General features: G+C 52.1%; 6 non-coding genes and 2 pseudogenes across 6 annotated transcripts; all 8 read right to left on the bottom strand.

Annotated features, from left to right (window-relative positions):
• Window positions 1-327: 327 nt before the first annotated feature.
• On the bottom strand, window positions 328-518 carry LOC137504899 (U2 spliceosomal RNA). The gene has a single exon (XR_011019526.1). It is a non-coding gene; the product is annotated as a U2 spliceosomal RNA (small nuclear RNA).
• A 1,272-nt stretch (window positions 519-1,790) lies between these two features.
• On the bottom strand, window positions 1,791-1,981 carry LOC137504888 (U2 spliceosomal RNA). Its single transcript, XR_011019513.1, has one exon. It is a non-coding gene; the product is annotated as a U2 spliceosomal RNA (small nuclear RNA).
• Window positions 1,982-3,253: 1,272 nt separating this feature from the next.
• Window positions 3,254-3,444, bottom strand: LOC137505933 (U2 spliceosomal RNA). Its single transcript, XR_011020450.1, has one exon. It is a non-coding gene; the product is annotated as a U2 spliceosomal RNA (small nuclear RNA).
• Window positions 3,445-4,716: 1,272 nt separating this feature from the next.
• On the bottom strand, window positions 4,717-4,907 carry LOC137505922 (U2 spliceosomal RNA). Its single transcript, XR_011020439.1, has one exon. It is a non-coding gene; the product is annotated as a U2 spliceosomal RNA (small nuclear RNA).
• Window positions 4,908-6,179: 1,272 nt separating this feature from the next.
• Window positions 6,180-6,370, bottom strand: LOC137505911 (U2 spliceosomal RNA). The gene has a single exon (XR_011020428.1). It is a non-coding gene; the product is annotated as a U2 spliceosomal RNA (small nuclear RNA).
• Window positions 6,371-7,642: 1,272 nt separating this feature from the next.
• On the bottom strand, window positions 7,643-7,813 carry LOC137505755 (U2 spliceosomal RNA; annotated as a pseudogene).
• A 568-nt stretch (window positions 7,814-8,381) lies between these two features.
• Window positions 8,382-8,583, bottom strand: LOC137505808 (U2 spliceosomal RNA; annotated as a pseudogene).
• A 1,272-nt stretch (window positions 8,584-9,855) lies between these two features.
• On the bottom strand, window positions 9,856-10,046 carry LOC137505899 (U2 spliceosomal RNA). Its single transcript, XR_011020417.1, has one exon. It is a non-coding gene; the product is annotated as a U2 spliceosomal RNA (small nuclear RNA).
• Window positions 10,047-11,384: the final 1,338 nt, after the last annotated feature.

The following is an 11,384-nucleotide window of genomic DNA, read 5'->3' as shown; positions in this document are numbered from 1 at the left end:
CTCAGGTCAGGTTCTGATAACCAATGCAAAATACAGAATCCATAAATAAATGACACAGATGCACAAAAATAGGCACACACACTGATTTGAAACAATGTTTTTATTGTGGATTTCACTATGTATCCTGCACCCAGCAGGAGCAGCACAGACAGAGAACGCACAGCAGGGTGGGTGGGTGGACAGACAACACAACACAACACTTGCTTTCTGGCAAAATTCACTTTGCAGAGGGACACTTCATTTCTCCACTACACTTCCCTACACTAACTTAGTTAGTCAGCCGGTTATTTGAGTAGTTTTGATCTGTTTTTTGACACTAGTTAGAGAGAGTAGTGCACCGGTCCTGGAGGTACTGCAATACCAGGTCGATGCGCGGAGTGGACAGAGCAAGCTCTTCTTCCATCTCCCTGTTCCAAAAATCCATTTAATATATGGTCCCCAGATAGGGGACGTATCAGATATTAAACTGATAAGAACAGATACTACACTTGATCTTAGCCAAAAGGCCGAGAAGCGATAACCCGATTACTCTCCGCAGCCGCGCCCGCCGACACACCACACTCCCTGCGAATTACAGCTAAACTACCTTCTAAATGCAGCAGCGGCGACGAGGTAACAACCCAGCACTGCCCCGCACAGCCGGCTAACCCCGGCCAGCTACCAGCTGCCAGGGGGGGCCCCCTTCCCACTGCCTGTGCAGGCCTGCCGGGCCCCCGGGATGGGCGCACCTGTGCTAAACGCAGACGCACGGGCCAGGCTCAGCTGCCGCCTGATTACATTAGCATGGCCCCGCCCAGCGCCGGAACAGCCATCACCCCTCCGCTGCCGGGCCTCCACGCCGAAGAGAAAAGTAAAGTAGGCTTCCGGCTCCCTGCATTCTGGCAACACGCTAGGAGAGAGTGTGGAGGGCAGAGGAAGAAGTCAAGTCTCTAGCCTGGCTGACTGGCTGCTTGAGAACACGGTGCGTCTTTCTTCGTTCGTTCATCCTCCTTCCTCTTCATATCTCTCCGTCTGTGTGGACGTGTGCGGTATGCCACAAGAGGGAGACACAGGCCGGGGAGTGGAGAGCCTAAACAGGAGTTGCCTTCCTAGCCTGCTGCACCCTCTCACAGCCAGGCTGGCACTGAAGCAGGCACCTGAGCAGGTGCTGAGTCATGCAGGAAGCCAGCCGTTGATGTCACAATGCCCTGGTCCCAGGCAGCTGCTTAGTAAAGGGGCTGCAGCCAGGGCTCTGCCTGCCAGTCCGCTGGAGGCTCTCTGGGGGAAGGATGCAGCTGCTTTTCTTGCAGAGGACAACTTGCAAACGTGAAGGAAAGTGATCCGTTCATGATTTTTTGGACCTGCAGCAACTGCGCCACGCAAGTACAATACAGACTAATCAAAATAAATAAAAAAAATTTTTTCTTTGGTTGTGGTTTTCTTTATTTTTTGGTGTGTTTTTCTGACTTCTTTTCTTGGCAGTTCTCAGGTCAGGTTCTGATAACCAATGCAAAATACAGAATCCATAAATAAATGACACAGATGCACAAAAATAGGCACACACACTGATTTGAAACAATGTTTTTATTGTGGATTTCACTATGTATCCTGCACCCAGCAGGAGCAGCACAGACAGAGAACGCACAGCAGGGTGGGTGGGTGGACAGACAACACAACACAACACTTGCTTTCTGGCAAAATTCACTTTGCAGAGGGACACTTCATTTCTCCACTACACTTCCCTACACTAACTTAGTTAGTCAGCCGGTTATTTGAGTAGTTTTGATCTGTTTTTTGACACTAGTTAGAGAGAGTAGTGCACCGGTCCTGGAGGTACTGCAATACCAGGTCGATGCGCGGAGTGGACAGAGCAAGCTCTTCTTCCATCTCCCTGTTCCAAAAATCCATTTAATATATGGTCCCCAGATAGGGGACGTATCAGATATTAAACTGATAAGAACAGATACTACACTTGATCTTAGCCAAAAGGCCGAGAAGCGATAACCCGATTACTCTCCGCAGCCGCGCCCGCCGACACACCACACTCCCTGCGAATTACAGCTAAACTACCTTCTAAATGCAGCAGCGGCGACGAGGTAACAACCCAGCACTGCCCCGCACAGCCGGCTAACCCCGGCCAGCTACCAGCTGCCAGGGGGGGCCCCCTTCCCACTGCCTGTGCAGGCCTGCCGGGCCCCCGGGATGGGCGCACCTGTGCTAAACGCAGACGCACGGGCCAGGCTCAGCTGCCGCCTGATTACATTAGCATGGCCCCGCCCAGCGCCGGAACAGCCATCACCCCTCCGCTGCCGGGCCTCCACGCCGAAGAGAAAAGTAAAGTAGGCTTCCGGCTCCCTGCATTCTGGCAACACGCTAGGAGAGAGTGTGGAGGGCAGAGGAAGAAGTCAAGTCTCTAGCCTGGCTGACTGGCTGCTTGAGAACACGGTGCGTCTTTCTTCGTTCGTTCATCCTCCTTCCTCTTCATATCTCTCCGTCTGTGTGGACGTGTGCGGTATGCCACAAGAGGGAGACACAGGCCGGGGAGTGGAGAGCCTAAACAGGAGTTGCCTTCCTAGCCTGCTGCACCCTCTCACAGCCAGGCTGGCACTGAAGCAGGCACCTGAGCAGGTGCTGAGTCATGCAGGAAGCCAGCCGTTGATGTCACAATGCCCTGGTCCCAGGCAGCTGCTTAGTAAAGGGGCTGCAGCCAGGGCTCTGCCTGCCAGTCCGCTGGAGGCTCTCTGGGGGAAGGATGCAGCTGCTTTTCTTGCAGAGGACAACTTGCAAACGTGAAGGAAAGTGATCCGTTCATGATTTTTTGGACCTGCAGCAACTGCGCCACGCAAGTACAATACAGACTAATCAAAATAAATAAAAAAAATTTTTTCTTTGGTTGTGGTTTTCTTTATTTTTTGGTGTGTTTTTCTGACTTCTTTTCTTGGCAGTTCTCAGGTCAGGTTCTGATAACCAATGCAAAATACAGAATCCATAAATAAATGACACAGATGCACAAAAATAGGCACACACACTGATTTGAAACAATGTTTTTATTGTGGATTTCACTATGTATCCTGCACCCAGCAGGAGCAGCACAGACAGAGAACGCACAGCAGGGTGGGTGGGTGGACAGACAACACAACACAACACTTGCTTTCTGGCAAAATTCACTTTGCAGAGGGACACTTCATTTCTCCACTACACTTCCCTACACTAACTTAGTTAGTCAGCCGGTTATTTGAGTAGTTTTGATCTGTTTTTTGACACTAGTTAGAGAGAGTAGTGCACCGGTCCTGGAGGTACTGCAATACCAGGTCGATGCGCGGAGTGGACAGAGCAAGCTCTTCTTCCATCTCCCTGTTCCAAAAATCCATTTAATATATGGTCCCCAGATAGGGGACGTATCAGATATTAAACTGATAAGAACAGATACTACACTTGATCTTAGCCAAAAGGCCGAGAAGCGATAACCCGATTACTCTCCGCAGCCGCGCCCGCCGACACACCACACTCCCTGCGAATTACAGCTAAACTACCTTCTAAATGCAGCAGCGGCGACGAGGTAACAACCCAGCACTGCCCCGCACAGCCGGCTAACCCCGGCCAGCTACCAGCTGCCAGGGGGGGCCCCCTTCCCACTGCCTGTGCAGGCCTGCCGGGCCCCCGGGATGGGCGCACCTGTGCTAAACGCAGACGCACGGGCCAGGCTCAGCTGCCGCCTGATTACATTAGCATGGCCCCGCCCAGCGCCGGAACAGCCATCACCCCTCCGCTGCCGGGCCTCCACGCCGAAGAGAAAAGTAAAGTAGGCTTCCGGCTCCCTGCATTCTGGCAACACGCTAGGAGAGAGTGTGGAGGGCAGAGGAAGAAGTCAAGTCTCTAGCCTGGCTGACTGGCTGCTTGAGAACACGGTGCGTCTTTCTTCGTTCGTTCATCCTCCTTCCTCTTCATATCTCTCCGTCTGTGTGGACGTGTGCGGTATGCCACAAGAGGGAGACACAGGCCGGGGAGTGGAGAGCCTAAACAGGAGTTGCCTTCCTAGCCTGCTGCACCCTCTCACAGCCAGGCTGGCACTGAAGCAGGCACCTGAGCAGGTGCTGAGTCATGCAGGAAGCCAGCCGTTGATGTCACAATGCCCTGGTCCCAGGCAGCTGCTTAGTAAAGGGGCTGCAGCCAGGGCTCTGCCTGCCAGTCCGCTGGAGGCTCTCTGGGGGAAGGATGCAGCTGCTTTTCTTGCAGAGGACAACTTGCAAACGTGAAGGAAAGTGATCCGTTCATGATTTTTTGGACCTGCAGCAACTGCGCCACGCAAGTACAATACAGACTAATCAAAATAAATAAAAAAAATTTTTTCTTTGGTTGTGGTTTTCTTTATTTTTTGGTGTGTTTTTCTGACTTCTTTTCTTGGCAGTTCTCAGGTCAGGTTCTGATAACCAATGCAAAATACAGAATCCATAAATAAATGACACAGATGCACAAAAATAGGCACACACACTGATTTGAAACAATGTTTTTATTGTGGATTTCACTATGTATCCTGCACCCAGCAGGAGCAGCACAGACAGAGAACGCACAGCAGGGTGGGTGGGTGGACAGACAACACAACACAACACTTGCTTTCTGGCAAAATTCACTTTGCAGAGGGACACTTCATTTCTCCACTACACTTCCCTACACTAACTTAGTTAGTCAGCCGGTTATTTGAGTAGTTTTGATCTGTTTTTTGACACTAGTTAGAGAGAGTAGTGCACCGGTCCTGGAGGTACTGCAATACCAGGTCGATGCGCGGAGTGGACAGAGCAAGCTCTTCTTCCATCTCCCTGTTCCAAAAATCCATTTAATATATGGTCCCCAGATAGGGGACGTATCAGATATTAAACTGATAAGAACAGATACTACACTTGATCTTAGCCAAAAGGCCGAGAAGCGATAACCCGATTACTCTCCGCAGCCGCGCCCGCCGACACACCACACTCCCTGCGAATTACAGCTAAACTACCTTCTAAATGCAGCAGCGGCGACGAGGTAACAACCCAGCACTGCCCCGCACAGCCGGCTAACCCCGGCCAGCTACCAGCTGCCAGGGGGGGCCCCCTTCCCACTGCCTGTGCAGGCCTGCCGGGCCCCCGGGATGGGCGCACCTGTGCTAAACGCAGACGCACGGGCCAGGCTCAGCTGCCGCCTGATTACATTAGCATGGCCCCGCCCAGCGCCGGAACAGCCATCACCCCTCCGCTGCCGGGCCTCCACGCCGAAGAGAAAAGTAAAGTAGGCTTCCGGCTCCCTGCATTCTGGCAACACGCTAGGAGAGAGTGTGGAGGGCAGAGGAAGAAGTCAAGTCTCTAGCCTGGCTGACTGGCTGCTTGAGAACACGGTGCGTCTTTCTTCGTTCGTTCATCCTCCTTCCTCTTCATATCTCTCCGTCTGTGTGGACGTGTGCGGTATGCCACAAGAGGGAGACACAGGCCGGGGAGTGGAGAGCCTAAACAGGAGTTGCCTTCCTAGCCTGCTGCACCCTCTCACAGCCAGGCTGGCACTGAAGCAGGCACCTGAGCAGGTGCTGAGTCATGCAGGAAGCCAGCCGTTGATGTCACAATGCCCTGGTCCCAGGCAGCTGCTTAGTAAAGGGGCTGCAGCCAGGGCTCTGCCTGCCAGTCCGCTGGAGGCTCTCTGGGGGAAGGATGCAGCTGCTTTTCTTGCAGAGGACAACTTGCAAACGTGAAGGAAAGTGATCCGTTCATGATTTTTTGGACCTGCAGCAACTGCGCCACGCAAGTACAATACAGACTAATCAAAATAAATAAAAAAAATTTTTTCTTTGGTTGTGGTTTTCTTTATTTTTTGGTGTGTTTTTCTGACTTCTTTTCTTGGCAGTTCTCAGGTCAGGTTCTGATAACCAATGCAAAATACAGAATCCATAAATAAATGACACAGATGCACAAAAATAGGCACACACACTGATTTGAAACAATGTTTTTATTGTGGATTTCACTATGTATCCTGCACCCAGCAGGAGCAGCACAGACAGAGAACGCACAGCAGGGTGGGTGGGTGGACAGACAACACAACACAACACTTGCTTTCTGGCAAAATTCACTTTGCAGAGGGACACTTCATTTCTCCACTACACTTCCCTACACTAACTTAGTTAGTCAGCCGGTTATTTGAGTAGTTTTGATCTGTTTTTTGACACTAGTTAGAGAGAGTAGTGCACCGGTCCTGGAGGTACTGCAATACCAGGTCGATGCGCGGAGTGGACAGAGCAAGCTCTTCTTCCATCTCCCTGTTCCAAAAATCCATTTAATATATGGTCCCCAGATAGGGGACGTATCAGATATTAAACTGATAAGAACAGATACTACACTTGATCTTAGCCAAAAGGCCGAGAAGCGATAACCCGATTACTCTCCGCAGCCGCGCCCGCCGACACACCACACTCCCTGCGAATTACAGCTAAACTACCTTCTAAATGCAGCAGCGGCGACGAGGTAACAACCCAGCACTGCCCCGCACAGCCGGCTAACCCCGGCCAGCTACCAGCTGCCAGGGGGGGCCCCCTTCCCACTGCCTGTGCAGGCCTGCCGGGCCCCCGGGATGGGCGCACCTGTGCTAAACGCAGACGCACGGGCCAGGCTCAGCTGCCGCCTGATTACATTAGCATGGCCCCGCCCAGCGCCGGAACAGCCATCACCCCTCCGCTGCCGGGCCTCCACGCCGAAGAGAAAAGTAAAGTAGGCTTCCGGCTCCCTGCATTCTGGCAACACGCTAGGAGAGAGTGTGGAGGGCAGAGGAAGAAGTCAAGTCTCTAGCCTGGCTGACTGGCTGCTTGAGAACACGGTGCGTCTTTCTTCGTTCGTTCATCCTCCTTCCTCTTCATATCTCTCCGTCTGTGTGGACGTGTGCGGTATGCCACAAGAGGGAGACACAGGCCGGGGAGTGGAGAGCCTAAACAGGAGTTGCCTTCCTAGCCTGCTGCACCCTCTCACAGCCAGGCTGGCACTGAAGCAGGCACCTGAGCAGGTGCTGAGTCATGCAGGAAGCCAGCCGTTGATGTCACAATGCCCTGGTCCCAGGCAGCTGCTTAGTAAAGGGGCTGCAGCCAGGGCTCTGCCTGCCAGTCCGCTGGAGGCTCTCTGGGGGAAGGATGCAGCTGCTTTTCTTGCAGAGGACAACTTGCAAACGTGAAGGAAAGTGATCCGTTCATGATTTTTTGGACCTGCAGCAACTGCGCCACGCAAGTACAATACAGACTAATCAAAATAAATAAAAAAAATTTTTTCTTTGGTTGTGGTTTTCTTTATTTTTTGGTGTGTTTTTCTGACTTCTTTTCTTGGCAGTTCTCAGGTCAGGTTCTGATAACCAATGCAAAATACAGAATCCATAAATAAATGACACAGATGCACAAAAATAGGCACACACACTGATTTGAAACAATGTTTTTATTGTGGATTTCACTATGTATCCTGCACCCAGCAGGAGCAGCACAGACAGAGAACGCACAGCAGGGTGGGTGGGTGGACAGACAACACAACACAACACTTGCTTTCTGGCAAAATTCACTTTGCAGAGGGACACTTCATTTCTCCACTACACTTCCCTACACTAACTTAGTTAGTCAGCCGGTTATTTGAGTAGTTTTGATCTGTTTTTTGACACTAGTTAGAGAGAGTAGTGCACCGGTCCTGGAGGTACTGCAATACCAGGTCGATGCGCGGAGTGGACAGAGCAAGCTCTTCTTCCATCTCCCTGTTCCAAAAATCCATTTAATATATGGTCCCCAGATAGGGGACGTATCAGATATTAAACTGATAAGAACAGATTTTTTTTTTTTTTTTTTTTTTTTTTTTTTTTATTTTTTTTTTTTTTTTTTTTTTTTTAAGCTTTCTTGGCCCCTGTTGCATGCAACAGAGGTCCCGGGTAAGCAAGGCTATTAGCCCCGTGCACGGAAAAAGCGTGAGTGCCCTAAAGCACCCCCACAAAACGTGCACGAGTAGCCACGGGCCCCACAATGCTGCAGGGCCCTTCCGGTTGTTCCCCGAAGGGAACCTTCCCCCTTTGCCTTCGGCTCAGGGGGTGGCATCCTCCAACACCCGAGGGGTTGAAGGATCCTGGGGTCCTCCGAGGAGGACCCCTACTGCGCCCAGTGGTTACCCAAAGGGCCTGGCCATGTGGCAACCGTGTCCACATGGTCTGGGTGGCTCCCCCGAGAGGGAGCCGGGTGGGAACCGAAGTCCCCGTGCCAGCAAGCTGGCCCCGACCTTGCGGCCGGAGTGATAAAAATTCCGCACTCTCCCTAGCCAAAAGGCCGGGGAGCTGCGTTAGTTGGTTTTGCATATGGGCAGTACAGACCAAAGCACCCTACTTCCGCCTGAGATCTGCCACATCTCAGGTTTTTTCAGGTGCACCTGGAGCGCCACTTCCAGGGGCAGTACGCCTAAGCAAAGCCCTCAGCCATTCAGCCTCGACCATGGTATAGATCCATTCCATCAGTCCCTGGGAATTACGACCAGGAAGGACACCCTGCCACAGTGCCATCCTTCCAGGTCCCCCCAAAAATTTCAAGAACAGATACTACACTTGATCTTAGCCAAAAGGCCGAGAAGCGATAACCCGATTACTCTCCGCAGCCGCGCCCGCCGACACACCACACTCCCTGCGAATTACAGCTAAACTACCTTCTAAATGCAGCAGCGGCGACGAGGTAACAACCCAGCACTGCCCCGCACAGCCGGCTAACCCCGGCCAGCTACCAGCTGCCAGGGGGGGCCCCCTTCCCACTGCCTGTGCAGGCCTGCCGGGCCCCCGGGATGGGCGCACCTGTGCTAAACGCAGACGCACGGGCCAGGCTCAGCTGCCGCCTGATTACATTAGCATGGCCCCGCCCAGCGCCGGAACAGCCATCACCCCTCCGCTGCCGGGCCTCCACGCCGAAGAGAAAAGTAAAGTAGGCTTCCGGCTCCCTGCATTCTGGCAACACGCTAGGAGAGAGTGTGGAGGGCAGAGGAAGAAGTCAAGTCTCTAGCCTGGCTGACTGGCTGCTTGAGAACACGGTGCGTCTTTCTTCGTTCGTTCATCCTCCTTCCTCTTCATATCTCTCCGTCTGTGTGGACGTGTGCGGTATGCCACAAGAGGGAGACACAGGCCGGGGAGTGGAGAGCCTAAACAGGAGTTGCCTTCCTAGCCTGCTGCACCCTCTCACAGCCAGGCTGGCACTGAAGCAGGCACCTGAGCAGGTGCTGAGTCATGCAGGAAGCCAGCCGTTGATGTCACAATGCCCTGGTCCCAGGCAGCTGCTTAGTAAAGGGGCTGCAGCCAGGGCTCTGCCTGCCAGTCCGCTGGAGGCTCTCTGGGGGAAGGATGCAGCTGCTTTTCTTGCAGAGGACAACTTGCAAACGTGAAGGAAAGTGATCCGTTCATGATTTTTTGGACCTGCAGCAACTGCGCCACGCAAGTACAATACAGACTAATCAAAATAAATAAAAAAAATTTTTTCTTTGGTTGTGGTTTTCTTTATTTTTTGGTGTGTTTTTCTGACTTCTTTTCTTGGCAGTTCTCAGGTCAGGTTCTGATAACCAATGCAAAATACAGAATCCATAAATAAATGACACAGATGCACAAAAATAGGCACACACACTGATTTGAAACAATGTTTTTATTGTGGATTTCACTATGTATCCTGCACCCAGCAGGAGCAGCACAGACAGAGAACGCACAGCAGGGTGGGTGGGTGGACAGACAACACAACACAACACTTGCTTTCTGGCAAAATTCACTTTGCAGAGGGACACTTCATTTCTCCACTACACTTCCCTACACTAACTTAGTTAGTCAGCCGGTTATTTGAGTAGTTTTGATCTGTTTTTTGACACTAGTTAGAGAGAGTAGTGCACCGGTCCTGGAGGTACTGCAATACCAGGTCGATGCGCGGAGTGGACAGAGCAAGCTCTTCTTCCATCTCCCTGTTCCAAAAATCCATTTAATATATGGTCCCCAGATAGGGGACGTATCAGATATTAAACTGATAAGAACAGATACTACACTTGATCTTAGCCAAAAGGCCGAGAAGCGATAACCCGATTACTCTCCGCAGCCGCGCCCGCCGACACACCACACTCCCTGCGAATTACAGCTAAACTACCTTCTAAATGCAGCAGCGGCGACGAGGTAACAACCCAGCACTGCCCCGCACAGCCGGCTAACCCCGGCCAGCTACCAGCTGCCAGGGGGGGCCCCCTTCCCACTGCCTGTGCAGGCCTGCCGGGCCCCCGGGATGGGCGCACCTGTGCTAAACGCAGACGCACGGGCCAGGCTCAGCTGCCGCCTGATTACATTAGCATGGCCCCGCCCAGCGCCGGAACAGCCATCACCCCTCCGCTGCCGGGCCTCCACGCCGAAGAGAAAAGTAAAGTAGGCTTCCGGCTCCCTGCATTCTGGCAACACGCTAGGAGAGAGTGTGGAGGGCAGAGGAAGAAGTCAAGTCTCTAGCCTGGCTGACTGGCTGCTTGAGAACACGGTGCGTCTTTCTTCGTTCGTTCATCCTCCTTCCTCTTCATATCTCTCCGTCTGTGTGGACGTGTGCGGTATGCCACAAGAGGGAGACACAGGCCGGGGAGTGGAGAGCCTAAACAGGAGTTGCCTTCCTAGCCTGCTGCACCCTCTCACAGCCAGGCTGGCACTGAAGCAGGCACCTGAGCAGGTGCTGAGTCATGCAGGAAGCCAGCCGTTGATGTCACAATGCCCTGGTCCCAGGCAGCTGCTTAGTAAAGGGGCTGCAGCCAGGGCTCTGCCTGCCAGTCCGCTGGAGGCTCTCTGGGGGAAGGATGCAGCTGCTTTTCTTGCAGAGGACAACTTGCAAACGTGAAGGAAAGTGATCCGTTCATGATTTTTTGGACCTGCAGCAACTGCGCCACGCAAGTACAATACAGACTAATCAAAATAAATAAAAAAAATTTTTTCTTTGGTTGTGGTTTTCTTTATTTTTTGGTGTGTTTTTCTGACTTCTTTTCTTGGCAGTTCTCAGGTCAGGTTCTGATAACCAATGCAAAATACAGAATCCATAAATAAATGACACAGATGCACAAAAATAGGCACACACACTGATTTGAAACAATGTTTTTATTGTGGATTTCACTATGTATCCTGCACCCAGCAGGAGCAGCACAGACAGAGAACGCACAGCAGGGTGGGTGGGTGGACAGACAACACAACACAACACTTGCTTTCTGGCAAAATTCACTTTGCAGAGGGACACTTCATTTCTCCACTACACTTCCCTACACTAACTTAGTTAGTCAGCCGGTTATTTGAGTAGTTTTGATCTGTTTTTTGACACTAGTTAGAGAGAGTAGTGCACCGGTCCTGGAGGTACTGCAATACCAGGTCGATGCGCGGAGTGGACAGAGCAAGCT

The sequence above is a fragment of the Hyperolius riggenbachi genome, chromosome 4 (genome assembly GCF_040937935.1).
Source record: "Hyperolius riggenbachi isolate aHypRig1 chromosome 4, aHypRig1.pri, whole genome shotgun sequence".
Lineage (NCBI taxonomy): Eukaryota > Metazoa > Chordata > Amphibia > Anura > Hyperoliidae > Hyperolius > Hyperolius riggenbachi.
The sequence above is the reverse complement of the archived record's forward strand: the minus strand, read 5'-3'. Positions and strand labels throughout refer to the sequence as shown.